Source organism: Myxine glutinosa, chromosome 1 (genome assembly GCF_964187855.1).
Source record: "Myxine glutinosa chromosome 1, kmMyxGlut1.1, whole genome shotgun sequence".
Classification (NCBI taxonomy): Eukaryota; Metazoa; Chordata; class Myxini; order Myxiniformes; family Myxinidae; genus Myxine; species Myxine glutinosa.
In genome coordinates this window covers 287,606,960-287,634,326 of record NC_136261.1, presented here as the reverse complement: position 1 = coordinate 287,634,326, position 27,367 = coordinate 287,606,960, and the positions used below count along the sequence as shown (strand labels likewise).

Below are 27,367 nucleotides of genomic sequence, written 5' to 3'. Positions count from 1 at the left end.
CTAATCCTTTTGGCATTTTCAAGAAATCAAATTTTATTTTGTGGTGCCTAAAACACTTCCCGACATCCACTGAGGAATGGGGTCGGGGATCATTTAATATTACTTTTCACATAGCTACAAAAGCTTAGGAACGTCTTTTTAATTTTTATAAAAACAAGATGGAGTGATAAAAAAAATATTCAACTGTTTTTTCAGAATTTTCAAAAAAAAAAAACTTACCCAAAACACTCCCCAGGACTCACTAATGAACCTCTGAAGGTTTGATGAAGATTATTTTGATCAACTCTGAGAAAAATGGTGACACACACACAGACAAACATCTATTTATAGCATACTAGCAGAAATACCCGGCGTTGCCGGGTGGGGTAGGGGCAGGGGAGGGAGGGAGAAGGGGAGGGGGAGAGGGGGGGGGGTGGGGGGGGGGAGAGGCAGGAGAGGAAGGGGGTTCATATGTATGATGGTGGGTGAATGTGGCAATTCATCACGTTTCTGAGTTTAGTGTGATGCCGATCAGGAAGAAGAAGAAGCCGTACTGCCAACTTCGTACACTTCTGGAATTTTGATTTATTTGCATTCAAATGTTTGGTAATTGTTTTTTATTTATTAATGCGAATGTGTACTTGTATATAACTGTCATTAATTTAAAAAGGCTTCGGCACTATCAAGCGAATTTTTTTTAACTCCAAAAAAACCGTCAATTTATGTCTTTTTGTTTTTCAATTTTTTTTATTTTTTGCCTAAAACACTCCCAGGCACTCATTGATGAACCTCTAAAAGTTTGACGAAGATCCGTTCAGCCAACTCTGAGAAAAATGGCGACACACAGACAGACAGACAGATACACACACACACACACACACACACACACACACACACACACACACACACACACACACACACACTGACCAACATCTCTCTTATATAGTAGATATTAAGACACCGTCTTTGACAATTCATGTTTATATTTGGAAAGCACTGCAGACAGTGCTTTACTGCTTTATTGTCGACTTCACCCGGAGTATTAAAATACAGCCCTTGTATTGGAATAAAGGTAGAGCCTTGTGAATTGTATCGACCTTATTGATAAAACCCGACACTTCCTCCATGTTGATTATCCTGGAATGGCCCTTGTGTCCAGATTCTTTCAAAAAGAAAAAGAATCCTAACAGCTTACCAACACTTGAGGTTAAAGTAACTGAAAGCTTTATTGTAAATCACTGTAAAAAACACCATGCTTCGTCACATGAGTCCACCTACGTTCACCACAAAAAAGGGGAGTTAAACCACCCGACCGTCACAAGCGGAGATATGGGTGGAATATAAATATGCACTTGTACAATCAAACTTGGTTCCTTCACAATTATTGTGTTGTGCATTTTCTCTGACGCAAAATTGATGCTGGAGCCAATTCTCGGCTCTTTTGCGGTCCAGCTTGTTACAAGGCTCTTCCTGAAAATCTTTTCACAATTTTGTATCGGCATAGTAAGACCGCGTGTTTCTGTCGATTATGAACATCAATATTCCCAAGTCATTTTGGTTAGGACAGTGGGCTGTATGCGCTTAGGGAAAAATTGCGCTGAATAAAAGTTGCCACTTTTCTATAAATAAAAGCATGAAACTCAACTATAAAAGTTGCCTCTCACCCAAAAAATGTCATTTTTATACAGCGCAATTTTGCCGAAGTCGTTTTCACAAGTTTGTACGATTACCTCTTATTAGAAATGCTCTTGTGGACAGTGGTGTTTCTGCCTTGATGGATTCAAAAAGGTTAATATGAAACTTGTGAAAATAAGTTCTTACAGCTGAAGTACACCTGCATGATGAACAACATTCAATCTCAGTTCGGAATTGCATGGGGATTTACATTTGGTATAAGAAGAGGCACATGATCAGTTATTTCAAATACTGCATACCTTCAAGATACAATAATAAGAAATACACTATAGTTATTAAAACTGCCACCAAAGGCCAGAAATAATTGGATCTACATTTGTGATGACAGATATCTATTGAAATTCAGGTTATGTTGAATCCAGACTTATAAACTCGAGTCGAGCCTCTCGCCCAACCCTCTTACCAAGCGCTCCCCCCAACCACTCCCCCAACCACTCCCCCCACCCTACGTTGATTTAATGACCTTGATGTAATTTTATAGACTTGGAACTCACAGAAATAGGTATTGAGACTCGTATGCTTAACAGCTGAAACCATGTTTTTTTTTTTTTTTGGTCATGGCCTGACATGGTGTCTTCTTCCAAGCATTTAAAATAAAGTATTACATTTCACAATGTGATACTGTACTTCATCTTTCAGGCTGGTAAGTAATGTCCGTGCTGGTACTCTCAAAAAAGCGTTTTGTCCTTCTGGTTTAAAAACAGTGTTGAACACGTATAATCTATCTTTGACATTAGGTGCGATTAACACCTAATGTCAAATGTACATATGCAGTTTTGGCCATGAACATGACTGTATATAATGTATTGTTGCGGTTTTGTAAATAAAGGCAACCGCCCAGCCCCCCCCCCCCCCCATAGTTAGTTACACCACAACATGTAGCCTCGCATAGTTAGTTATTTCTTATTAAATGTGAAGTATAGTCTCCTTCCCAGTGTTAGTATGCGTTGAGGCAGGTAGAGTAATGGTAGGCCTCATTGAAGCCTAAAGTGCCTGGTAATGAGCATAGGACAGGCCCGAGGGAGGAGCTGGAGGGCGTGGCCGGTGAGCAGCGAGCAGCCAATGGGAGCTGAAGGGAGTGGTCGAGGGTGACAAATAAGGGGCTGTCACGACACGTGAACCCAGGCGGCCAATGGAGGCCCGTGGAACATTCGAGAGGGGCTCCGGGGGGCTATAAACCCGGCCCGGACCCCCGCTTGCTCTCTCTAGCAGGCGCTCTAATCTCTCTCTGGATTCTCTGGCTCGGACTCTGAACTCTCTCTGCCCCGACGCTCTCTCTGCCCTGTCGCTCTCTCTGCCTGGACTCCCTGAATATACGTGCGCTTTTGCCTCGCTGACCTTGAGAGACGCTCCTCAGATTCCTGCTACGTGCACATCCGCGATCAATGCCCCTGCCGCGAACATCCCCGGCTGTAGTGTCCTAGGGTTGGAGCGATCCTTGGTGGTATCTGCCAAACGAGCCCGTCCGGGCAAACTGCATGAGCGGCCGCGCTTTGGGCGCATTCCCCTCTTCCTCCCCTTCCCCAAACGAGTCTGAGGGCCCTTGTCTGGGCGCGTAAGTAAGGCCGTTAAGATTCTTCGCTGTGTCCCTTTTCTATGAATACTGTACATTTGTGAATAAATCCTGTGGTTCGTTTCCAAACTGGCCATCATCGTCCTTTCACCATTGACCTAACATTGCATGAATTAAAACTGCTCGATCAGGTTCCATAGTGTTAACGGCACGAGTTACGCGACGCACAACCGCTCGGGCGTTAAATACCAGCATGACTCGTGAAGAGGTTCAGTCCCCGTTGTCACGGCTGCGTGTGTTGAAGGTACTCGGTTCGTGACCGTTAATCCTTCCGTGCGTAGCTGCGGGCTCGGCGGCTGGAATTGCTTAGCAATCCATCCCCCACGAGTTTAGTGGGGGTGGCGGCCTCGTGGACTCGGAGTTTGATGGGGAGTAGGGCTTAACCCCCCCCCCCCCCCCGCCCTTAGTACCTCGACGAGCTCGAGATCCGCAACAGTATATATACAGTCATGGCCAAAAATATTGGCACCCTTGCACTTTTTTCAGATAACTCACAATTTTCTCTAAAAATAAGTTTAAATGACAAAAGTATTTGGTCTCCACAATTATATATTTCACTTTTAATATTACAGAACCTTTGTTTTTGATTTAGAATTTAATATCTCCATTTAAATCAGAAAATAAAAAGAAATGGCATTGCCAAAATTATTGACACCCCAGACTTAATATTTGGTAACACAGCCTTTGGACAAAATAACTGCAGTCAAGCACTTCATATAACCATAAATGAGCTTCCTACACCTCTCTCTCTCTCGCTACTGGCAATTTGGCCCACTCTTGTATAAACTGCTCCAGTTCTCCCAGATTTGAAGGGTGCCTTCTCCCAAATGCTGTTTTCAGATCTCCCCACAGGTGCTCAATGGGATTTTGATCTGGCCTCATTGCTAGCCACTTCAGAACAGTCCAGCGTTTTGTCTTGAACCATTCCTGGGTGCTTTTTGAAGTGTGTGTTGGGGTCATTGTCCTGCTGCAAGACCCATGACTTTCGACGGAGACCCAGCTTTCTGACACTGGGTAGAACATTGCACTCCAAAATGCCTTGGTAATCTCCTGATTTCATGATGTCATGCACACATTCAAATCACCCAATGCCAGGGGCAGCAAAGCAACCCCAAAACATCACTGAACCTCCTCCATGTTTTATTGTAGGGAATGTGTTCTTTTCTTTGAAGGCTTCATTTTGTTTTCTGTAAACATAGAGATGATGTGCTTTACCAAAAAGCGCCAATTTGGTCTCATCTGTCCACAGGACAATCTCCCAGAAGGATTTTGGCTTGTTCATTTGTGTTTTGGCAAACTCCAGTCGGGCTTTCTTATGTCTCTCTCTCAGCAGTGGGGTCCTCCTTGGTCTCTTACCATAGAACGCCCTTTCACATAGTTGGCGATGGATGGTGCAAGGTGAAACTGTCGTACCTTGTGTCTGAAGGTCCGCTTGAATCTGTTTGGCTGTTGATTGAGGTGCTTTCTCCACCATTCAAACAATCTTTCACGGCAATCTTAGGTCAGGTTTTCTCTTGCAGCCACGTCCAGGGAGGTTGGCTACAGTGCCATGGGCCTTAAACTTCCTGATAACATTGCATACGGTGGACACAGGAACATCCAATTCTCTGGAGATGGACTTATAGCCTTGAGTTTGTTATGCTTGACTGCAATCTTGTGTCTGACCTTCTCAGACAATTCTCTGGTTTTCTTTCTTTTCTCCATGCTCATTGCAGTACACATGGTGACACAAAACAGCAGAATGACTCCTTTTCTCTTTTCAAAACTGGTTGAATGAGTGATTTTTATATATCAGGCACCTGCAACTTACCACAGGTGAGTTCAATTCCAAAGTAAAGGAGAAATACCTGCTTAAATCTAATTATTTCTAACAACGTCTAAAAGGTGCCAATAATATTGTTCAGTCCATTTTAGGATTTCTGTGTGGAATAAGTTAAGATTTCGTAATATTTTCAGCTTTTTTTGTTTTGTTTTGCTACAAACAAAAGAAATACAAATGTGGATACCAAAATATTTTTTATTTCGACAATTTTCGAGAAGAAATGGTGCATTATTTGAAAAAAGTGCAAAAAATTCAAATATGGCTCATTGTAAAGAACTCCATATGGGGAATAGGTGTTGTTAACAATGACGTCATTGGTGCCATAATTATGACGTCATAATTCGACAGGGTCAACGCCTAGTCTGATCAGTTTGAAATTTATTGAGCATGATCTATGCGACAATTATTTAGAGAATATTAATTTATGATGTCATCGCTCACGTGGTCTGGCAGCCATATTGGATCAAAAAAAAAAGAAATGTTCAAAAATAGAAGAGATGGCTTACACCAAGTTGACTGCGCAGGGTAAGTATTATATGAATACCATCTAGTTGATTTAGGCATTCCCTCCCAAAGTTCTTGTTAGTCAGATTAACGTCCAGTGGTATTTATTCTGTCATTGCCCTGCATTCAATTAATGTGTAAGCTATTCCGTCAACCTCATATCGCTGTTAGCACAAACCCTTCACAAGATGCAGGTATCATATATGACATGTTTATATTGTGATAAATGTACAACATAACGCATTCTGCAGATTCTCTATCTCCAAGTGTGTCCTCGAGGTTTGTGCATTATTTGACTTTTCATCATGGAGTATGGTCGAACCCAGATAGAATAGAAGTCACATAAGCAATAAAACGACAAATGTTTTATGAGATGAAGTTTTCCTTTTCGGTAATGAATACACACAGTTTGGCATGCCAAATCATACTGGGTAATTCGATGAAAAATGCAGACAATCATGCAGACAAAGAAATACTAAGCAATACTTACTGAATACTCTGAAGTAGGGTTATTTTTAAATCCAGAACTGGACAAAATGCTTTACTGCATATTTCTGTGGTCCTGTATGTATGTTTGCATCACTTGAGGCTATATGGACAAATATGAACAGAAGAAGATTATTTCACATGTCGCTTTAGTGTCTGCTGATGTAATCATTACTAGAGCATGGCAATGCCACTTAAATGGTGTGTGTGAATATTAAAGCAGGAATTTATGATTGGGTCTAGCTACTGGTATACAATGGCCTTGTCTTTTGTGACTGTATTGAGACTGCTCACAAACAGGACAGCCTGTTTTTTTATGGACAGCCAGCACAAACAACTATTACCTTGGCTTTTCTTGAAGGGGGAGGAGTGTATTAAATCAACGAGTACGCCATCTTTCGGATAGACGTTGAGGTAGGAACTTGTCTCATAGTATTAGCTGGTCGACATTAAAGATCTCACTGATTCGGAACCCTCAATAAATTCCAAATTCCTGCGCTGACTCCACCTACAGGCAATGCAGCACCTTCGTGAGGCACTCTGCGGAGCCAGCACGTAACCAGGGATAAAAAATATAAAGTTGCTGCGCTACCCAAATAATTGGCTGCCAGAGGTAGTCAGCCAGCCTAGGTATGGGGCTGGGAGAGAAGAGAGAGAAGTGATAGAACATCCTGCCGACACAGAACCACACTGATCAATAGATTGCAATTTATTATTATTCTATATTATCAGAAGTGGAGATGCTTAAACTGTAGTTTGGGACTGGAAATAGTGATGGGATTCAAAAAATATTAACATGTCAACAAAGGAATAGGATTGGTGAAAGAAAATGGCAATAAGCTTGTTCAAATGTCTCTCGTTGCTTTTGCGATGTGTTATCACTGGGCGGGGAGGATAGAGCATGCTGAGAGAGGCGGAGAGAAGGCAGAGAGAGAGAGAGAGAGAGAGCCAAACGAGGGGTTTCCAGGGAAGGGGAGAGAGAGACACACAAATATTGAAATAGAGGGAGAGAGAGAGCGAGAGAAGATCGTGTTTGAAACAGTATCGTGACTCGTTCCACTTCCTCCGCTGAAGATCACCTGGGCGTTCCCTGCGATTCGACAGGTACGGCGTGTGCGGTTGTCCTGGTTGCATCCAGTTTTTTTTCTTCTTGGATTGTGCCCATTCCAAATGAGATGCTTCCTGGATATTTCACTTCAGCATGGTTAGATGTACAGTCGTTCATTGCGAGATGTATTGCGGCGTTACCAGGAAAGTTGCAAGTGATTCAATTGAAGCGCTTGCATTAATAGAGCTTGACTGCAGATATTAATGAAATTAAGGGGATTCTTTTGCTCTGTGTAATGTTTTTTATTTTTAGTATGCTTTGTGTTGTCGGATAAGGATTCGTCTTGGTGTCTCTAAATTGGAAACAAATGACATCATTGCGCAGCATGGAAATTAGGATGTACCAAAGGGAGTGGTTGTAATTACCTCGAGGTTGAATGCAAGGCAAAAATTATTACATGTCTGACAAGTGTCCCAAGGTCTAGCCCAGATGTTTAGCTCGACTTGTTTTGTGTTGAGACTTAATGTGAAACACATCTACACTGAGAATGTTGGCTCATTGTGTTTTCGGAGAATACAATAATAGTGTGATTTGAAGTAAGGCAATGTGACAAAGCACAATGACCGCATACATATATAGGAAGGAAGATGTAAATGCAAAACTCGAATATTTTCCTGGACCAGGAGCATATACATCTTGCAACAAAGATCTGCTCTTCACACCATGGTGATGATGCCCACACATCATGTGTCGCTCCCAGTGCGTACCTCCATACTGTTGCAAATGAAGTCGTGTCTAATTACGCTCCTTTTGATAAACTGCCTACATTGACATCCGGGCGGGTGGTGTGCTTTTATTGATGTACACCATGTATTCTGTATTCGGAGTGGTGATTTACAAGCATGCAGGCAAACCATTACACACGATCATTCCACAAATTGGCTTTGTCTTTTTGGAAACAAATGGCAAGAAAAGGAGTGCAGCGAAATCCTCTTGCTCCTGGCATTTGCAATAATGCGTAAAAAGCTTGAGATCATATCGTCAACCGTTGGAAGCCCTTTGGGAGGCATCGTGGTGCCACCAAGCATGGGTCTCGCTCGATATGCTCAATGACCACATGTATCTTTGCAGTTAATTGCAGCCACACTTTCTTGCATATGAACAAGGATAAGCGTAATATAATGGTGTATTGTTCTAAAAATCTAAATGCAGAGAGTGATATTAAAAAGAGGTCATCTATGTATTATGTACTCAAAATGGCATGTTTTTAACCCTTTCCCCTCCATATGTTTTATACATTTTTTCCTTCTCTCTTATTTCCTTGCAACTCCCTCCTCAAAACGACTTTCTCTTTTCTCACCTATCCTCTCCCTTCATTTTTCTTCATCAAATTTTGGCAAAACTGATTGATTTCACCAATGATATATCAGCATAAGACCACAGTTAGCCTTCGGTTGTACTTCATCTTGCTCACATTTTCAAATTCACCTTTTTTTCCTAAAAAAATGGGTTGTACAGTCTGAATAACAATATCTTAATCCATAAATGCTTGCAAACCGCAGTTTTAAAGGATTACAAGAACTCAAATCATGACATTTGATGTTAATGTCTCCAAACCTTCAGCTTATAAGTGCCATAATCACAGTTGTGTGAGATTTAGAAAAAAAAACTAGCCAATCTTTGGCTCAGGTGAAGATAAAAAATAACTTTACTGGTGCTTTCCATTTAGCAAGCTATGGTTACGGTTCAGACAACTGACTAATCCGACAGTCTCTGCGGATACCCTTCGAGAGAGGTTTTTTTTTTTTTTAAATACTTATAGTTTTGTAGATTCGGATCTACCATCTGACTGTATAGTGCAAGATGAATTGCCATGTTTTGTATGCACAACATATGTGAAAACATTTACGCTGAGCAGGCATCGTGCTATTGAAATGAGAGCCGATAGCCGAGGGATGGCCTCTTTGGAAACACAGACCCAGGCTTTGTCCGGAGCCTGAAAATTTATAGGCGCTGGGTTTCCCCCCCCCCCCCCCTGCGTAATGACCACGGCTGTTCCGATCTTGAGATTGAAGCCTCTCGGATTGGCCCGAAAGAGTAATGCGGGAGCAATAAATTGCCTGAGTGAAGTGTTTAGGAGATTTTAATTGCAGCAATGACTCCGGATCTGCTACGATCTTCCGTTATTATTGCGTCTGGATCAGCCTCATAATAACCCATTTCAAATGCAAGGTGCTCGAGCCAGATATAACTTTGTCGTTTTGTATTTGTTTTTATGAATGTTTTGTTTTCTTTTTCCTTGAGATTATGCTTTTCCAAGGCATTGGTGAGATTGCCTTTTATTCCTTCTGAAGATGCAAGGCAAAGGGAATTGTCAAGTGAAAGATGATTCGTTGAGTTACAACCATGTATCGAGCCATACATGATGGGGGAAGACCCCAAATAGAGCTGTTCTGGATGGCGACCCCGCTAAACTCGCATGATAGGAACGTGGAGAATGACAGACAATCCTAGCCCGACTTAAGCCTTGACTCTCCTGTAAAAATATGACGGGTGAATGAAGTTATCTGCCATAGAGAGAGAGGAGAGATCCTAAATATGAAACGACTGCAACGTTATGATTAAACAATTTTCGTTTCCTTGATTAGTGTCACCCCAAAGGGGATGCACAGTGTGTGTGTGTGTGTGTGTGTGTGTGTGTGTGTGTGTGTGTGTGTGTGTGCATAAGTTGGTGTTGTTTGCTTTATGGGTGCGTTTCATGAGATGGAACAGAGACCTGCTAGTTCTCAAAGTATCCACCTCCATTTGTCGGTATGTGTGTGTCATTGGTTGTCATCTCCACATGTGGGTTTCAGAAGGTGGAACGGAGTGCTCCCAGGTCTCAAGCTATCCACTTTCATGTGTATGTGGGTATGTGTGTCTCTGCCTCCTTATATTTTCGCTTTAAAATGTTTTTCTCTGCAACCGCTTATCCTGTCGATGCAAAACTCTAAACGTAGGAGGGACTCTGCATGGCAAATACTTTATTGATAACTTTGGCATCATAGGTCACATGGTTTGGCAGCCATATTGGATTAAAGGGGAAAAAATTAAGTTAGGATCCATAATTAAAGTTTTCTCTGAAACTTCTCAATGAAAAAAAATGAAACTTGGCATATGTTATCAACTACCCATGGGGTATGCAGTATATGCTGATTATGATGATGCCGTTGGAGAATTGGTTGAATTAAAATCCTTATTTTAAGAAAATTGCTATCAAGCCGTTGCTATCGAGGTTTTTTACTTCTCCATAACCACAGATTATTTTGTGGAAAATAGAAAATGCCTTGAATCATCAACACATCCTACGATAACCTCAACGCTTTGACTGGGAAGCTTTATATGGCACAACATTCCAGAATGTGCTTTCAAATATTGTCTGTTTTTGTCCTTCTGACGTATCTTTTTATGTTTTGTTTTACGGTCTATAATGATTAGGGCAACACGATGAGCATCACGCTTTGACTATTATTCCAATCCATTGGCTATGATCCGGAGAGGAAAAATCTTCAATACTCTGGTCAAAAAGTTCAACAAGCAGCAATCAAAACAGCCAAGGACATGTCAAATAATTTCTTTTTCTCATGGATATTACCTTTTTTCTTTACTACAGTGGGATTAATGGAAGATCCGTTACCGGTGAAGATTTTAATTTCTCCTTTGGTTACAACGATCAAATTGAGCTTGATTATGCCTGCTTATATGATCAAAATTGTACCCAAAATATTTCTCTCAAATGTTCATCCCGATCATTTGGCAGAGCATAGTAGTCATACTTTTGTGCAAGAATCCTGCATTCAATAATTGGACAAAAGGGCATTATCTGCCAGCTTGTACAGTGTGCGGGAAACCGTAAACAAGATAATGACTCAATTATTGCTCGCTGTAGAGCATGGAAAATAACTGTGTTCCACAATTATTCTTAATTAAATCGTTTAAACTTCATGTTCAGGACCGGTCTATTCTCAATTTCTCAGGACACGTAAGTTGGGCAGGATGTTGTGCACTTGTTTTTGAGCCGTCAAGTCTAGGTTTGATTCCTCACCCAACTCTGAATTGTTTGATTGATGCTTCGTGAGCAGGGCATCGCGGCATCGAAACCAGCATCATCGAACGCATGGGATATGGAGCCGGCGATACACATCTACCTGCATTTGATTCCGCAGTGTTTATGGCAAAAGAGAAGCGAGTTGTTACTTGCTTCCAGAGAAAATTCCAAATTTCTGCTCTAATGAGCAGGGACAATGCATTTGTGCCACCCAAAGGAAGTGTGTCTGGAATAGGAAGTGTGTGTCTGTACAAATGTGCACAAATGTAGCAATTTTAAAATGGTTTCATTGAACGAATTACCTCATTAATAGTAGGGCTGGTAGCATAGCGTGGAGGTAGCCTGGGTTCAAAATCGATCACATCTGCTGACATTAGTTGATGGACATTAAAGCTCCCCCAATGTCTTTTGTGAAAAGGAGGCGAGTATTTATCACCGCCATCCTGGCTAAATTCCCATTTGAAATCCTTCATAATTTGTCTTTTGTTTCCAATTTCCTAGTCGTTCATTTAATGTGTTCATCCTTCTCCATGTAGCCTTATGCACATTTGGAAAAAAAGATAACATAAGCAGCACAACACGATTATATTGTAAAGGATCGCTTTAATGTGTGGAAAATTACACCAACATGGAAAGAATTCTACCCTACACATGATGAAGAGCGCAATTTGCGGCCCATCACCTGAAATCACTTATCAGCGATGATTACATTTATAATTATGTTATAAAATGGAGGGTTTCCAGTTCTGTCGACACCCTGCAATTTCCCTGGCACAAGCAGAGTTACCCTTCTCCCCTGTGACTAATCATGCCCTTAAACCTTTGTTAGCAACAAGAGGTCTTTGATAAATGACCAAGGCAGACATTTCTATAAAATAATGATATTCATGGGATATGTGTGTGACAATGTGCAGTTCATCTGGCCCAGACATTAAATCATGCAGCACTTCTGAATGTAAGCACTTTTGAGAGTTCTTAAACCAAATGAAGATACGAATCTTCTACTCACAGATTTGAATTCACATTCATATAACTGAGGCATTTTTTTTTTTCCATGAACTCGCTCACTCTACCTTTCAGATTGACGAGAACCTGTGTCGTGGCCATTGGAACCTTTGAGATTGATGAGAACCTGTGTCGTGGCCAGTGGAACCTTTCAGATTGACGAGAACCTGTCTCTTGGCCATTGGAACCTTTCAGAACAATGAGAACCTGTGTCGTGGCCATTGAAACCTTTCAGATTGATGAGAACCTGTATCGTGGCCATTGGACCCTTTTGGATTGATGAGAACCTGTGTTGTGGCCATTGGAACCTTTCAGATTGATGAGAACCTGTGCCGTGGCCAGTGGAACCTTTCAGATTGACGAGAACCTGTGTCGTGGCCATTGTAACCTTTCAGATTGATGAGAACCTGTGCCCTGGTCAGTGGAACCTTTCAGATTGACGAGAACCTGTCTCTTGGCCATTGGAACCTTTCAGATCAATGAGAACCTGTGTCGTGGCCATTGGAACCTTTCAGATTGATGAGAACCTGTGTTGTGGACATTGGAGCCATTGAAATTGATGAGAACCTGTGTCGTGGCCATTGGAACCTTTCAGATTGACGAGAACCTGTGCCGTGGCCAGTGGAACCTTTCAGATTGATGAGAACCTGTGTCGTGGCCATTGTAACCTTTCAGATTGATGAGAACCTGTCTCGTGGCCATTGGAACCTTTCAGATTGATGAGAACCTGTGTCCTGGCCATTGGAACCTTTCATATTGATGAGAACCTGTGTCGTGGCCATTGGAACCTTTAAGATTGATGAGAACCTGTGTCGTGGCCATTGAAACCTTTCAGATTGATGAGAACCTGTGCCCTGGTCAGTGGAACCTTTCAGATTGACGAGAACCTGTGTCGTGGCCATTGGACTCTTGCAGATTGATGAGAACCTGTCTCTTGGCCATTGGAACCTTTCAGAACAATGAGAACCTGTGTCGTGGCCATTGGAACCTTTCAGATTGATGAGAACTGGTATCGTGGCCATTGGACCATTTTGGATTGATGAGAACCTGTGCCATGGCCATTGGAACCTTTCAGATCAATGAGAACCTGTGCCATGGCCAGTGGAACCTTTCAGATTGACGAGAACCTGTGTCGTGGCCATTGGAACCTTTCAGATTGAGGAGAACCTGTGTCGTGGCCATTGGAACCTTTCAGATTGATGAGAACCTGTGTCCTGGCCATTGGAACGTTTCAGATTGACGAGAACCTGTCTTTTGGGCATTGGAACCTTTCAGATCAATGAGAACCTGTGTCGTGGCCATTGGAACCTTCAAGATTGATGAGAACCTGTGTCGTGGCCATTGGAACCTTTCAGATTGATGAGAACCTGTGTCGTGGCCATCGGAACCTTTCAGATTGACGAGGACCTGTGCCGTGGTTATAGGAACCTTTCAGATTGACGAGAACCTGTGTCGTGGTTATAGGAACCTTTCAGATTGACGAGAACCTGTGTCGTGGCCATTGTGCCCTTTCAGATTGATGAGAACCTGTATCGTGGTCAATGGACCCTTTCAGATTGATGAGAACCTGTGTTGTGGCCATTGTAACCATTCAGATTGATGAGAACCTGTATCCTGGCCATTGGAACCTTTTAGATTGATCAGAACCTGTCGTCGCCAGTGGAACCTTTCAGATTGACGAGAACCTGTATCGTGGTCATTGGACCCTTTCAGGTTGACGAGAACCTGTGTAGTGGCCATTGGACCCTTTCAGATTGATGAGAACCTGTATCCTGGTCATTGGACCCTTTCAGATTGATGAGAACCTGTATGGTGACCATTGGAACCTTTTCGATTGATGAGAACCTGTGTCGTGGCCATTGGAACCTTTCAGATTGATGAGAACCTGTGTCGTGGCCATTGGAACCTTTCAGATTGACGAGGACCTGTGTCGTGGTTATAGGAACCTTTCAGATTGACGAGAACCTGTGTCGTGGCCAGTGGAACCTTTCAGATTGATGAGAACCTGTGTTGTGGCCATTGGAACCTTTCAGATTGATGAGAACCTGTGTCGTGGCCATTGTAACCTTTCAGATTGATGAGAACCTGTGTCGTGGCCATTGGAACCTTTCAGATTGATGAGAACCTGTGTCGTGGCCATTGGAACCTTTCAGATTGATGGGAAACTGTGTCATGGCCATTGGAACCTTCCAGATTGATGAGAACCTGTATCCTGGCCATTGGAACCTTTCAGATTGACGAGGACCTGTGTCGTGGTTATAGGAACCTTTCAGATTGACGAGAACCTGTGTCGTGGTTATAGGATTCTTTCAGATTGACGAGAACCTGTGTCGTGGTTATAGGAACCTTTCAGATTGATGAGAAACTGTGTCGTGGCCATTGCAACCTTTCAGATTGATGAGAACCTGTGTCGTGGCCATTGGAACCTTTCAGATTGATGAGAAACTGTGTCGTGGCCATTGCAACCTTTCAGATTGATGAGAACCTGTGTCGTGGCCATTGGAACCTTTCAGATTGATGAGAAACTGTGTCGTGGCCATTGGCAGGGGTGGCGTTAGTGATTTGGGGCCCCATGCAAAACACAATAATGGCCCAGTGGGACCCCTGTGAGCCCTGTCAGTCTGTCATCACAATGCAATACGCAATTTGCCTTCTGTCGACAGTCTTTTCTGACGTCGATGTATTCTGTCTTTACTTATGCAATCTCAGCCAACTGAACTTGCCAATGGGGTTCCGTAGGTGGGGCGACGCAAATTATAATTTCGATCATTATCTTTGTAAATGTGTACCGTGTAGTGCCGATCCCGGTCATGGCCGTAGTGGGAGAGGGTATCATGAGTGAGGGAGAGGGTATCATGAGTGAGGGAGAGGGTATCATGAGTGAGAGAGAGGGTATCATGAGTGAGGGAGAGCGTATCATGAGTGAGGGAGAGCGTATCATGAGTGAGGGAGAGGGTATCATGAGTGAGGGAGAGGGTATCATGAGTGAGGGAGAGGGTATCATGAGTGAGGGAGAGGGTATCATGAGTGAGGGAGAGGGTATCATGAGTGAGGGAGAGGGTATCATGAGTCAGGGAGAGGGTATCATGAGTGAGGGAGAGGGTATCATGAGTGAGGGAGAGGGTATCATGAGTGAGGGAGAGGGTATCATGAGTGAGGGAGAGGGTATCATGAGTGAGGGAGAGGGTATCATGAGTGAGGGTGAGGGTATCATGAGCGACGCTTCAGAACCCTGAATTGTATCACAGATTCACGAGTTTGAGGATTCCGTGTTTTTTTCGCACTCGCTTCACCTATGTTGTTGGGGTTGGTCCATTTATTTAAAGAGGGGTTGTTTTGTGATTATACAATCAATTATAGTGTGGATTTGCGAAACAATATCGATGTCTATTAACATTAGGAATTATCCACATTTATTGGGATTATAATTGCATTTGTATACATTAAATAGTTATTATTCCACTTAACCTGCTTTCTCTACTAATAGTAAACCCACCCCTAATTGTGGAATAGTCCTGTCAGGTTAAAGGTCATGGGAAAACTTTTTTTTTAAATCGATTCATCACGTGACAATAATCTCTTTCCTTGATATGGAGCTTTCCCCTTTTGCGCTGTGTTTATCACCACTCAAGTTGATATTGTCGTATTTTGATGGCAAAGTGACACCCCCACCTACTGGGGCGGTCTCGAAAGATTGTGGACCAGGATGGGCCCCAATATATTGGGGGCTCCTTATTATCGGGGGCCCCTTACAATTGCACGGGATGCACATTCCCACCGCCGACCCTGGGCCCATTGGGGAATGCGGGACTCAAAAGTGCATAAATTAATTGGTGAATAAACCAGGACCAACAGGTATGTGGGAAATTGGTAATAGAGCACTGAAAGCGCCATCAGTAAAGGTGAGTCACTGGCTCCGCTTGGCTATTCCTGTTGGCAGATACTTCATTGTTGTGTGGTCTTAACCATCGACGTGTACACTAATTAATGGTGGGTGTGGTGACATATCATCCCTTTCTCGCCTGGCGGGTATATTGGTAATTATAGACCTGTGACTATAACAATATCTCATACAATATAGTTGGGGGAGGGGTGAAGTGAAGTGAGGAGATGGAATAGGACAATGTTGAGGAAATGTAAGCAAGATACCGAGGAATATAAACCACGGTTTAGAGGCCATTTTTCCCCGCAAAGCAGGGGTTGGCCTTTTCGGGGACCGTGGTTGTTGTTGTTTTTTTGGTCCCCTTTTTGAAGCAATGTTTTACGGCCGGATGCCCTTCCTGCCGCCAACCCTTTTTGTAGCCTTTTTACGACAAGCAGGGAATTACCAGTGAACTGGTACTCAATTAGCCGACCTCGGAAGGATGACAGGCTGAGTCAACCCCCCTGGCGTTAATTCAGCGATCGACCGGGATTCGAACCCAGGATCCTTGGATCCTAAGCTGGCACCCTAGCCGCTAGCCCAACACCAGGGTTATACCGCACACGGTACCGAGGAATATGCCCAAGATAAATGTAAAATGCCATTCTTCATCCTTTTAAACGCTGAGTATCAAGCAAGGAAGCAGCACGTACCATTTTTAAAGTCTGTGGTATGACTTGGATGTGTTTGAACCAACAACCTCTCAGACTCTGAGTCGAAGAATTACATGGCACCTGCAAACACATGAACTGGTGCTTGGTCCTGTGACTACATCCATAGGTAGGAGCAAAATTAAAGAAAAACACACACACATATATATATATATATATATATATATATATATATATATATATATATATATCAAGGGAAGAGAGAAAACGACAAATAAAAGTTATAAAACACCTTCTTGGTTCAATCCACCAGTGCTTAACACTTGGTTCTTTCGGAAAAGGTTAATGCTGCAGGTAAGACTCTTCGATTGGTGATTACGATCAGGAACAAAATACTGTACCATCTTTACAAGGTTATGTCGGCCCTATTCTGCAAGAGTGTAAAGCCAGGCCATGCAATCCTCCAATAATGTCATCACTTCAGTGTGTTTTGTGGTGTATTAATTTTTAAATGTGATTTATTTATTTATTGTTATGGTGCAAGTGGAATACCCAAGAGGAATAGTTGATTAATGAGCGATTACAATTCTTCCGTGGGAATAATTGTAATCGCTTCAACCGTTATTGGGCTCGGTATGATGACATTTATCAACATTTTGTGGATGAACAAATTGGTGATTTTGCGTTGTTTCGATCTGGTACGTTGCGCTGTGTTGAAGCCTATCAATCTCTCGTAGTGGAATGAGTAGTGGACCAATCCCTCGATCTGGTACTTTCGCAATATATTTTTGTGTATTTTTCAATCTTGTTACCCATGAGAACATTCGAGAATAAAAGGTATGGTATTTAAGTGTATCATTTTGTACATATTTCAATGGGCGGCCATTTTTTCCCCTGTGCCATCGTGGCATACGGAGTATGATTGTACTTCATGATATATAACCAGCACTTGCCATGAACCGTTCTCCAAGCTGGAGCAACAACGTGATGTCACCATCACGATGTGCTTTAATGTGATCCCTCAGAGGGCATGTTGCAGTGTGGATCGAGCCTTAAGGGCAAGGGTTCAATACACCATAAGACGAGACAATAATATATCGGCAAACATGTTTCACCATTGTTGGAAGTCCTAAGTAAAGCCTATTCTGCTGCTTAAACTAGTCTTTTGTGGCTTCAGCATCACTTGGGATTTATAGACGGTAGAACCGTCTAACTGTGAATAGTAAGGCCAAACAAGTCATGTCTCATTACATCCATTGCTGCATGATTTGTGAACAAGCATCATCTGCCACAAACACATTGGAATTTGCCTTATTTTAACAGTCAGGAGGACACAGTTTGCAGTTGGGAAAGAGATGATTAAAATCCGTTCTCCAACCTACAACAACACCGTGATGTCACCATCATGACGTGCTGTACTGAAATCCCCTTGAGGACATCTCACATAATTAATCAAGCCTTAAGAGCAAGGGTTCAACACACCACAAACAGAGGAAATAGCATAGCTGCAAACACGTCTTTCGGCCTTGCTGGAGCTCATCAGTACATCATGATGCTTAAAATAATCTGCTGTGGCTTGAAGGTCCTTTCAGACTTACAGATGGTTAGGCACAAATTGTGCAGCAATGGCTGTCATGGGACGCAATTTGTTTTCCCCTACTATACACAATTACGGGGTGCTTCCATCTACAAGTCCAAATCAATCGGGCTGGCCAAGGGTTTTTAACACTTGACCTTTCGGATAGTGAAGCAGCTCCATAAAACCCTCGCAAATCCACTGACCCCACTTCCCCTTCTCTTTTAATTTTTATTTAAACATCAAGGCCATTGCCATTGAAATGTTAAAAAGAATGATGAATCATCGCCGAGGAATTGTTGATGATCTTTATTGTTGATTTATTTACATGAATCATTGCCTTGCGTCCTTCTAGCTGTGACATGAATATTTTTGGGGGAAAAAAGGTTTTTCCTATGTTGGAGTTGATTCAAACATTTAATTTTACATTATACTCCCCAAACACTATATTATAGCTGGTAGGATGGCCTGGATGTATGCACACTCGTCTCTATGCTGTCTAGCCTGAGTTTGAATCCCTACTCATCCATAAAATGTTATCCCGGTGTTTCAATGTCTGTGTTTCCCGTTGTTTCAATATTTGTGCTGTCCTTCGGATGGAAGTTAAACACGGCATCCCATCTGCCAGCATTAGTTGGTAGATGTTAAATATCCCAAGGTGTCCTTCGCAACGAGTAGGTGAGCTATCAGCGGCGCCATGGCCAAATTCCAACGTCTTGCCCGAGCTATACTGCAGCTTCTGAAAAAGAGTATGGCACGTCAGAATCAAAAGAATACCTAGAATATTGTATACACTTTTGGTCACCCCATTTGATGAAGGACATACAGGTAGTGGACCAATATAAATGGAAACGCCAAAGTGAGGCCACCACGTGCATCCTGGATATGATGTGACGTGGAGTCAGCAATGGTCTGCTCCTGTTCTGCAGGAATGTGACACCATTTTTCCACAAGGAAGTCCTCCCAGTCATGTCTGTTTAGTGGAGGTGTAAACCTCTGTCTTCAGCTCCTCTCCAGACAGTCCCAGAAATTATTTGTGGGATTGATGCCTGGCAATTTGGGGGTGGGGGGGGGGGGGGGCACAGAAAATGGATAACTTCAACCTTACTCTCGTCAAACCACTAGGTGACAACACATGACATGTGGACTGCAGCATTGTTGTCGTGAAAAACCCCTCTTCCAGCATGAAAGAAATGCTGCATTGTGGGAGTCAGGTGACCACTAAGGATGATATAATCGTGCATCGAAGGGAATGAGTTTACACAGGCCATGCCAGGAAGACGTGCCACACCATAAATTAACCGAAACTTTTACTGGTGGAACCAGGTACTCGGGGCAGTAGAGTTCTCTGGACTGACGCCACACGTGCACACGTCCATTTGTCAAGAACATGGTGAAGGATGACTCAACAGACCATATCACATTCCTCATCGGCAGTCCATTGTCAATGCTCCTTGCACCACTGAACCCACAAACGGGCATTGCCAGGTATTACGAGTGGTTTGTGCATATCAACTCGGCTATGGTATCCTGCCGTGTGAAGTTCTATTCTGACCGTTTTGTGGATACAGGATGCTCATGACCCACATTTAACTCTGCACACAGTGTGCCCACCATTGCTCTCTGTTTCGCATTACAGTCCAGACTCATGCCTGTGCATCACACTTGTCACGTATGCGCTTCTGCTGACTGTTGCCCTTCCATGATGAGATCTATCTTTCTTTTTCCCAGGCTGACATTACCGTTCATGACAAGTTAGCAATTTCTGCCACCTTTGTCAATGAAGTGCCTGCCAAACTCGCATCAACAATTACACCCTATTCAAAGTCACTGAGGTCTCCTCTTATATCCATGTTGGTTTTTTATACTGGATTTGAGCCATAGCTCACTTGTATATGGATGAGAAGATTGTCGCGAAGGGATTTGCACATTTCACATACCTGTCATATATGTGTGGCGGCCCAATACTTTGCATGTATGTTGTATGGCCCGTATACCCTGGCGTTTCCATTTTCTTCTCCACTACCTGTATCTGCCATTGAGACGGATCAGCGTAGAGCGGTGTTTCATTGATTCCGGTGTTATCTAGACGAAGCTATGTGGAGTGACTGGAGGAGACAGGGCTTTATACCTTAGAAAGCAGGCAATTATGAGAGGATCTGATAAAATGTTTAAGATAATGAAGCCTACAGACAAAGTAAATGCAGAATCGTTTTTTTTTTTCAGCACAATGGACAGTGACAGTATCAGGAGCCACAATCCTCGTGTAACGAAGAGGAGAGTTAGGTTGTGAGCCAAGTGTGTTCCACTCAGATAATAATTAATGCATGGATTCGTCTTCATGGAAAGTAGTGGCAGCTGAAACACTTCATACATTTAAACTGGATTAAATAGGTACCGAGAAGCACTGAGGATAGCGGGGATATATACATATATATCCACAAGTTGATGTGGTAATAACCTTGCTCTCAGCACACTAACTCAAATTCTTAACAACTGTCAAGTTGATGTGGTAATAAAGTATTGAATCTTGAATCTTGAATTGATATACATCTATATATATATATATATATATATATATATATATATGATAATTTAATTATATATACATATATATATATATATATATATATATATATATATATATATATATATATATATATATATATATATATATATATATATACATGATAATTTAATCATATATACATATATATATATACATATATATATATATATATATATATATATATATATATATATATATATATATATATATATATATATATATATGTACATGTATAATGTTGTTTTACAAACTGACCTTGCTCTTCTAAAGTAACACATTGGAAATGTCTCCGCATTTTAATACAACACTGCCTGTCTACTTTGCAATTTATTATCAAAACTTAGGCCAAACAATGTATTTATTTCCAATAACTGAATACTCTTTTTCATACATTCATACAAGATTCATACATTTACAAGATTCAGTAAAGGTGTCCATAAATACAATACAAGATTCAGTAAAGGTGTCCATACATACAATACAAGATTCAGTAGAATTCATACATTCATACATTCAATACATTCACATATATTCATACATTCATACATTTCATATGATTCATTCATACATACAAGATTCAGCAAAGTTCATACATTCATATACATTCATACATTCATACATTTCATACAAGGTGGATTCGAATACATGATAGATTTAGAGTTGTATTAATAAAATAAGAAAATACAATTAATAAATACACCTTTAGTTCATCTATATACAAGATAAAAATCTCACATACATTCCATAAACTTTTAAATGTATGAAAAAGAGTAAAGATATTTAATACTTTATGTACAAAACGAAAATGCACACAAACATGTCACTAATATCCATCCTTTGCTCTGTTCTTTCACCAACACTTACCTCCCTCTTCCTGATGCATGTCTTGCCTCTTCACGGAATTGAAGAGATGTACAAGAGCAGAATGATCAGAATTTACAAACTTTTTAAAAATGTCATTAAAAACAAACCACAATCAGTGTGTTCTTCCAGCCAGTGAAACTTCTTCCAAGTCCTGAAGAAGGAAGATGGAACAGCAATTGATCACCATGCAAAGAGCCATGGAAAGTTACTGGCAACCGGTGGACAATAATAATTGCAAACTTGCAACATAAACAAATACTTGGTAGACCAAACTTGGTAGACCAACAAATACTTGGAGAAGCAGAGGTAGACCAAGGATCAGATGGAGAGATGAAATTGAAAAGCTTACTCAAGTTTTAGGTAGTAGGTTGTAGATGGCAACCGCTCAGGGTAGTACTACCGTTCGGACTTAGGAGTGTTAAAGTGGTGCCCGGAACCATCTTACACTCTCCGTGTCAGGATTACTGGTCTTACTTTCTGTCTCACTCAAACCACAGCAACGGAGCTAGCTTTACTCTCTCTTTCTCACTAACAAACATCATATACTTTTCATCATACACTTTTCTCTCTTTTATTTAAGGCCTGGCCTCGATGAGGGCTATATAGTCCGTGCCTGGAGTCTTCAACATAAAAAGTACAATTGCCTCAAATTGCATTGAATAGAACAGAATGGACCATGGTGAGGGAAGCCTTCTTCAGGTAGTGGATTAAGTAGGCTGGCTGGTCAAGTGAAGCCTCGCTATCTCATCCAACACATCCTGCAGGAAATGGAGTTGGTGATGATACATGCTTTTCTGATGCTAGGTGGAACACTCAAACATTTTCTGAAACGAGATATTAACAACACAATCATTTTTATGGTTGTGTGTTCATGCTGTATCCATTTTTAATTGCTGATCGTCAAGGAAGGAAATGTCACATACCATTTCTATTCTTTAGTATGACTCATAAGGAGTTGGGGTTGAATCGCTGATCTCTCAGACTCAGAGCAGATGATCTAACCATTATGGCACCAAGTCCAATTTCGAACCTTTTGAATGACATTCATATTTGTTGTTGGGTGGGTACAATTTTCATGGAACGGAGAACAATGATGCTGACACTAATGGTACCACCCCAGGGTATAACACTTTGTATAGTGCACCCACCAATTGTTAAAAAGACAATTCAGTGTTCGTCAGGCAATACAATACTAGACCAAAGCCTATACAATTATTGTGTTGGTTGCCTGCTTGTCCCTTATTTTTTTTCTAAGCTTATACCGGTTAATTGATGGATCACAAAAGTCCTATGGCCAGTAATGGTGCTCTTCCTCTGCCATTCATAAAGGATTCAGGAAGACGATGCCTGTCAATATGTTGCAAACATCACAACAATGTTCACTTTGGGGAAAATGCATCTTTTATATCCATTTGAGTTTTGTTCAAGAGTTTTCACGGAGAAGAAGGAATGAATATCCAAAAGCACTTTAACAGATAGATGAAAAAGAGGTATCCAGGAACTATTGCAGCTAACAGTACCCAACTAAGCTGGAATGTAACAAAAGAGAAATGTGACAGGAGGGGAACTTTTATTTACTGGAGATCGAGGACTGTGTCTTTCTTAAGTTTCCTGTCGGTCTGTGTTGACATTTATTTGAACTGGAGGTTTTATAAACTGAAAGTTGACAAAGAACCTTTTTGCTGCAATGAAGAGCTAATGCCCAAAACATCAGTTTACACTTTGCTTTTACAGCGGATTATAGCATATAGCACTGTAAACTTTTAGATGATAAAACCTGTCCTTCTTATTGCGAATGAAGTTCACATATATCCAAGGTACGATTTGTCAAATACACAGTGGTTGAGACAAAATACACTTAACAGTTGCAATTATGCCATTGATAAAGTCTGGTCAATTCCATATCATTATTTTGTATAAGGTCCCAGATCACATGTTGGTGAACATGTGCATTTACTAATTACTAGCATTAGCATGTCACTAAGGGTGATTCTTTTTTCCATTTTCTCAAGAGAGTCTGTCCTACAGAACTACCAATTAATATAATTTGCTCTTCCAAGGCCCCTGAGTTCTGTGTCGGATGAATCGGCACATCTTTGATCGATTTTCCATAAGTTTTATTTTGCTGCTACCGGCTGGGCCGTCCACGTACGTACTTGTTATTTTTTCAATTTTTTTTTTAGATGGGTAACTGTGTTTCTGAGCTTTGAGGTGGTTTAAAAAAAAGAGGATCCATTTTTGATCTCATTTTTTGTATACTGAATCGAGGCTCGTGAAAGAGCTAACATTTATTTCACAAACAAATCAACCAGACAAACAAAATATACAAAAAGAGGGAGCGGAAGACAAGATGGGGAGAGAAGGGGAAGCACACAAACACAACATTTGAGAGCAGGGAGAAGTGTGGGAGGGAGAGGGCTTGGGGGGAGGAGGCCAATCTTCAATTCCACTCTTGTTTTGCATTAATGGGCGATTATGGCATTTTATTTCAAATGGTTGTGATCGATCTGGTGCCGACCATGCCTATAATAAATGTGCACTTTTGAATATGGAATAAGAAATGGCAACACAAAGATGAGAAAGTTCTTGCCTTTCATTGGTCCCGAGCCATTCGAGTATCCTGTGTTGGAGTGGCGACCTGTTCAGGATTGTACTCCTTAGCCAATGAAACTGTCTCGGCAGCTCTTATGCGCCTCACAGTGTGAAAGGAACGGTTGGTTAACACATCATATGCAGTGTGAAACTGAAATGTACAGACATGTAGTGGTAGACCTTGATCCTCTTTGTATAGCAGATCACAATCTCATTATTCGGTAAAAATAAAAATGTCATCCCGTTATTTTATTAGGCGAGTAAAACCAGTGGTGTCCGCTGACTACATGTGCCCATGTGAATCGCTCAACAAGGTACGATTCAAAGATCACACAGACACTAATATACTCTCATCCCTGACAACTGTGTAGTATTGAATTGTATTTATAATACCAATGTGATCCGTTTATTTTCAAAATATCAGAATTAAGGTGTGTGCGTTGGGGGTGGATAATATATTTTCACCTGGGACGATCAATTTTGAAAGTGCAGTGATGAGGAAAAAATAAAGCCATCTAAACATCCCCCAACCTCCCCATTTAAAATTTTCACCATGTTTTGAATGGCATTCAAATCTCTCTCTCATTCACTGTATCCATCCTTTATCTAACACGAGGAAGAGTACCCATCCCAAGTGACGGGAAAAGCTAGCAAAAGCTAGCGACGGAGCCAGATAAATAAATATACAATATATGTATATTTTGAGATTTGCATCTGGAATCAAAACATGAGGCAACAGTCAGCCTGAAAAGTCCAGTGACGGAAGAAGTTTGTTAATCTATCAATTTAAATAATGTTTCGTAGAGTTTAAAAAGGTCAATTGTGTTGCACTCTTGGTTTTCCTCAAAATCAAAGCTCTGAGCTACTTATACCTCCCACCGTAAAGTGGTGGTGCATCTTAGGGCTACAGATGTTGGATTTGTCGATAAAGAGGGCAAAATATGCTGCTTGCAAAAAATAATTTGGCATCAACATTATTCATGCCTGTTCCCCGTCATTTCAAAAGTGAACGTTGAGCTTTTCAAACATAGCACGGGAAGTGGCCGCTGAAAACGGGAGACGACAAATGAATGGGCAGACACCATGGCTCACAATATATAATAGATGATTTCCCTCCCAATGAACATGACCACAGAAAGATAGCACTCGGCCCATAAATCCAGTACAATTGTTGTCAACCTATGACATTTTTTTATTTGGCGCATGTACCTCCGCCAGGCTCAGCAGTTTACGTTTTGTATCCCTTTGATAGGCCGGAACTGTATCCGGACCTCCAAAATCGAATCAGCTTGTTATTGTCACCTATCCAACTCATCCACCAAGGTTCATCCACCAAGTTTCATCTACCAAGTTTCATCTACCAAGTTTCATCCAAATCCGTCCACAACTATTTTGAGATATCATGCTATATATCGTTTTTGTCCCTATCTCTCAATGGTGAAGAATCGCTTTATAAAAAATTCTAGTATCCGTATTCGTATGCAGATCTTCACCAAAATCTAATTATTATATCCTTGTCAAGCAACCAACCTGTCCACCAAGTTTCGGCCAAATCCATCCACAACTTTTTGAGATATCCTGTTCAACGACAAACAAGCAACCAGACGCGGTGAAAACACAACCTCCGGTCGGATCGAAGAGAAACACCAATACCACCTTTGGTGGCGGAGGTAATCATTTTAATATAAAATCAAAAGCACTTTCTCTGGATTTTCATGAACTCTTAAGGATATAACAACACTTATTGTAATAGGAAAAATCTAATTTGTCTTTTACGTATAATAAATAATCGGTGTGACCCACTTTTGCTTGAGAACTGCGTCAACTCCATTTGGGATTGATTTAATTAGTTTATGGATTATGTTTGAGTCAATCTTTTCCTAACAATGGTGTAATGAACTCCAGAGCATAGTCAGACTGCTCGCATAAATTTTTATCTTTCTCTCCAATGCATTCAGCCTTCATTAGTTCTGTTAAGACTTCATTTGTTCTGTTAATAATGTCACTCAATAATAACTATAATAAATTGAAGACTTTGAATATACTAGGGCATTGCCCGTACGTGGGTGCCCGTTCCGTGGCCAAAAAAAAAAAAAAACGCTACCCGTACGCTCTACCCCGCCCGTACGCCCGTAAACAAAAAAAGCAACGCTCTTCGCTTCCGCCCTTCGCTCTGACTGAATTGGGAGAAATAATGCGCATAAGAAATCGAATTACGTACCGTAATGGCGGTCAGCTCGTAACGCGCTCAGCTCCGCTCGTCTCACATCGGCCACGCCTACGCAACAGAGCGTTCTGTGATTGGCTGCCGGAAGATAAGTCGTCACTGTCCGGAAGTTCGCAAATCGCAGTTAGGATGAATCGTTTTAATTTAATCGCAGTTTGAATTCGTTTTAAAACATAGTTTAACGGCAACATAGTTTTCCAACGTGAAATAAATGAATACGCTGTCAAATGTGCCGTCCGAGGCAGAGTCTGATCGCCACGTTCGGCACACGTGATAGCTCGCTGCTCTCTGATTGGTTGAAGCGTTTTTTGGACATAGCTCGGTAAGTAATTGTCCGATTAATATGAAACCTTGAAAAGGCACATCCTCGGGTCCCCAGCAATATACCTGGCAAGTTTCAAGTATATCGGACCCGTGGTTGTCGAGAAACAGCGGTCACAGACACACAGACACACAGACACACAGACACACAGACACACAGACACACAGACACACAGAGATTGCTGGAATTATAGATAGATATCATCAATATTATGACAAGTTTGCATTTAAAATCGTGACTTGAGAAAGCATGGAAATGATTTAAGTGGACTCATACTTTTGAACCTCATTGTATATCAGAAGCGGAAGTGGTACTCGAGATAAAATGGTGGCTCATGGAAAAACAAGGCAATATCAAAAGAAGGTTTTTCTCTGTTTTGTAGATTATAGCAAATCTTTCGATTGTGTTTGTCATGAGTTGATGTGGATTATGCTGAGAAAAAAATTCTAGTATCTAGATCCGGATCCAGATCATGACCAAAATTA

The 27,367-nt window shown here is 41.5% G+C and overlaps 1 protein-coding gene across 10 annotated transcripts in view; it reads left to right on the top strand.

Annotated features, from left to right (window-relative positions):
• LOC137438712 (neuronal cell adhesion molecule) overlaps positions 1-27,367 on the top strand; it is a 509,305-nt gene that overhangs the window by 117,306 nt on the left and 364,632 nt on the right. For 3 of the 10 annotated variants that reach the window (XM_068134044.2, XM_068133993.2, XM_068134026.2), the window contains exon 1: positions 6,655-7,163. The exons of 5 other annotated variants lie outside the window; for them this stretch is intronic. The gene's annotated coding sequence lies outside the window, so the exon portion shown is untranslated. Of the gene's footprint in view, positions 1-6,654; positions 7,164-27,367 lie in introns of those variants that run through there. 2 more of the 10 variants (XM_068134052.2, XM_078767209.1) reach the window with 1 other exon arrangement.